Here is a 3465-nt window from a genome sequence, read left to right on the forward strand (position 1 = left end):
TGTCCTTCCTGGTCAAAAATGAAAATGATTTTTTTTTTGTGCTTTTCCGAAGTTTCTGTCGCTTTTTCTGATTTATTTGTCCCTTTTTTTCCAGCTTTTGGCGCTTTTTTTTAAAACCTGAGCTGGTTTAATAATAGGTTTTACATTTATTCTTGGAATTCATGGTCAACAAACCTCATTTATATCAAATTTATACATAAGTTTTCAGTTAAAAAGGCAGAAATTATTAATTATTTTGACTTATAGTTAAGATCAGAGGATGTTGAGTGGATCACAGATGGGTATATGTCAAAGTTTAGTTTGGATACTGTTTTGAAACCATTAAAAAAAAGAATTCAAATGCTATAAGACTAAATGAAACACCCAACAAATTCAATGAAAGTAATCATTAAAATTACCTGAAGAATGTTGTATGGAATAATCCATGTTATTTTTGGGCAATTTGATTGAAAGAAATGCATATTTTGGATGTAAAACACTTTGAAACGGGTCAATTTGACCTGAGGACAACACTAGGGTTAAGCCCTATAGATGATCTTTTTTTTTTTTTTTTTTACGAAAAGCAATAAGTAAATGCTAGAAGATGTGAGAGGAGGATGGCGAACATGTGGTTTAACCAGAACAAGTTTAGGAGTGGATGTTTCTGACGTAATTAGATGATTGTGATTATAGATGGAGAGGTTGCCTTACAGAGAGAGAGCAAGAAAAACGGGAAGACGGTGGGGATTAGTAAATTGCTATCCTTAGGCATGTGGAGGTATTGGAGTGGTTGGCTTTTACAGGTAAACAGATGGCATAGCGCAGCAAGGCGCTGACCTGCCACCGCTGTCAGGTCAGTTACATGATCTAGCGACTCGCTGCCGTGTGCAGTCCTCTAATTAACACTACTTCCTAATCTGTGTTGAGTTGCCAGTGCCATATAACCACTCTCTCACACATGAAATGAGTGAGTAGAGAGAAATGCATCTAATGAATTTAACAATGGCAATTCATTTTTAAATTCAAAGAGTCAAGACTTTCTTAATTTAACAAGCTAAATAATCGTAGTAAAAGTCAGAGTCCTTTTTATTATTTGAGGATTTATGGACTCAGTCTAACCTCACGCATCACTGTTTGTTCCGAAAAAGTAGGAGGTTGGCGACTAGATGAGGATTTGCACAGCTGTATTGAAATGTAGTCACAGCCCTACTTGGTTTAGCTCGCACTGATGAACTGGTCTGTACAGTATGCATGTCATTTTGTGTCACAGCTCTTACAGCCAACAGCCGGCCTGTCATCATCCTATTTTTCTATTTTAGCACAATGTCGTAATGGTTGGAACATTGCAGTTACCCAATGCCTGGTGTAATGGTAATGCTAAAAGGACAGAGGCCATGTTTTTGCTGACTGTTATGGTTGCCGCTGTTTCTGCTTTTAATGTTGTCTATGATACATCTTGTTTGGAGTGTGTTTTGGTTTGCAGACCCCTGACCTGTAGGTCTTTGGCTTATGGGATTTGAGGACACTATATTTAACCGGCTAGGTACCTGGGGAGAGACACTGAAGAACAGTTGAAGGGGGATGAGTCTTGGTTGGCTGAATAGAGGTCTAAATGGCTGGCATGTTGCCTTCCTGCTGGCCATTCTGGAGTGCACGAGCCACATTGTAAGAGGCGACTGGACCACAGTCTGGCTCTTTGACTGGCTAGATGCCGGACTTCCAGGTTAGGCTGGCTGGCTGGCTGGCTGGCTGGCAGGCAGGCAGGGAGCTCTCAATTCTTAATCACTGTTTTGGCATTGCAGCCCAGCCAGCCAGCTGTCATTAAGTGTGACTGTGGCAAATGGAGGTGTTTGTGCAGATCATAGATGACATTGGTCACCATCTGGAGACATCCAGTGAAAAAGTGAAAATACGAGTGAAACATTGATCCGTAATGCCAAGACACTGCATGATTTATAATACTATAATCTATCTGGAATATATTTAATTGTCCAACTGCATACAAGTCGGCTTATGCATTGCTTTTTAGCAAAAGTTGAGTTAGATGCAACTTTTTGCGAAACAACCTTGCATTTTTTTAGCAAGAGGTCTTGTAACACACTGCCAAATCAGTTGCATTGATTAGGAGGCAGGCTGGGTATATAACATCCTACAATTTTGGCGGTCACCTGCCAATTGTAAGGTTGGTAGTTCAATCCCTACCCCTGCCGTCCCATGTCGAAGTGTCCTTGGGCAAGACAGTGACCTCTGAGTTGCCCCCGATGCTGCGCCATTGCAGTGTAAATGTGTGTGAGTGTTTATCTGATGAGCAGGTGGCACCTTGTACGGCAGCCTCGGCCACAGTGTGTGAATGTGCGTGAATGGTGACTGGTTCCTGTACTACTAAAGATATTCAAGGTCCCCAGAGGATGAATCCTGCTGACTTTGATGATCCCCTGGCTTCTCCCACCTTGTGCCACCATGAGGTTGACATTTTTAGTATTTAGCTTGACAACGATTGAATACATTGCCATGAAATTCAGGTACACACATTAATGTTCCCCAAGGTAAACTTTAAATAACTTTGGCCATCCCCTCACTGTAGCTCTAGTCTAGCACCATCATCAGTTGACAATATTAATTTGACTAATATTTTCTCTTTATAAATACCAAATACCTGCAAAACTAATGACATTTCCATCAGCTTTAGCTGTACTTTGTGTTTAATGCTAATTATCTAATTTCAACTGTGAACTAAGATGGCGACCATGGTTTACATTAGGGCTGCACAATTATGGCCAAAATGATAATCACGATTATTTTGATCGCGATTATTCTCACGATTATTTGTGGATTTTACAAAACAACTTTTTATGCGTCACGTAGGCTATATACTGCGAAGGGAGTGTGATGGACGCTACTCACAGAGAGATGGCTGATCATTATGAACGGGTCCATCACGGGTCAAAGGGCGCATACACACGCCGTGTGTATTAAACGTCTGTATCTTCACTGCGCTGCATTTTTATGAACTATGATATCTAGCAATGGGTCACACCCAGGTCCAGGTCCAGCAGCTCCGTTCACGCTGTTACTCTACCAACTGAAGTTAGTGCATTCAATAAACTTCTTCTGTGTCTTTCGCCGTGGCGGCCGCGATAGCGAGGTTACCACAGAAACACTGGTACAAATAACGGTTTTCCCTCATACTTAACAATATACAGTGTGTTAATAAAAAATTAAAACTGTGGACAAATGTCGGAAGTGTGGACCGGCGGCCGCTTCGGAGAGTAGAGGAGAGAGAGTAAAGGAGAGATTCAAACAGGCACAAATTACAGACAAAATGGGTCATGTAACGGAAAATTAAACAAATCGATATAAACAGCATTGCGTGGATGCGAGGACATTAGCACCGGTGCTTCCTAGAGGAGCTAACAGCTAAAAGACGAAGCACCGACTAGCACTGGTCACCGCTGTTGTCTGAAAAACACAGCCGGGACAAAGTGT

At 41.4% G+C, this 3465-nt stretch overlaps 1 protein-coding gene across 18 annotated transcripts in view; it reads left to right on the forward strand.

The window, feature by feature from the left end:
- The window catches only part of r3hdm2 (R3H domain containing 2), a 79175-nt gene that overhangs the window by 11974 nt on the left and 63736 nt on the right, over nucleotides 1–3465 (forward strand). The gene's annotated exons all lie outside the window — the stretch shown is intronic.

Source organism: Etheostoma spectabile, chromosome 4 (genome assembly GCF_008692095.1).
Source record: "Etheostoma spectabile isolate EspeVRDwgs_2016 chromosome 4, UIUC_Espe_1.0, whole genome shotgun sequence".
Taxonomy (NCBI): domain Eukaryota; kingdom Metazoa; phylum Chordata; class Actinopteri; order Perciformes; family Percidae; genus Etheostoma; species Etheostoma spectabile.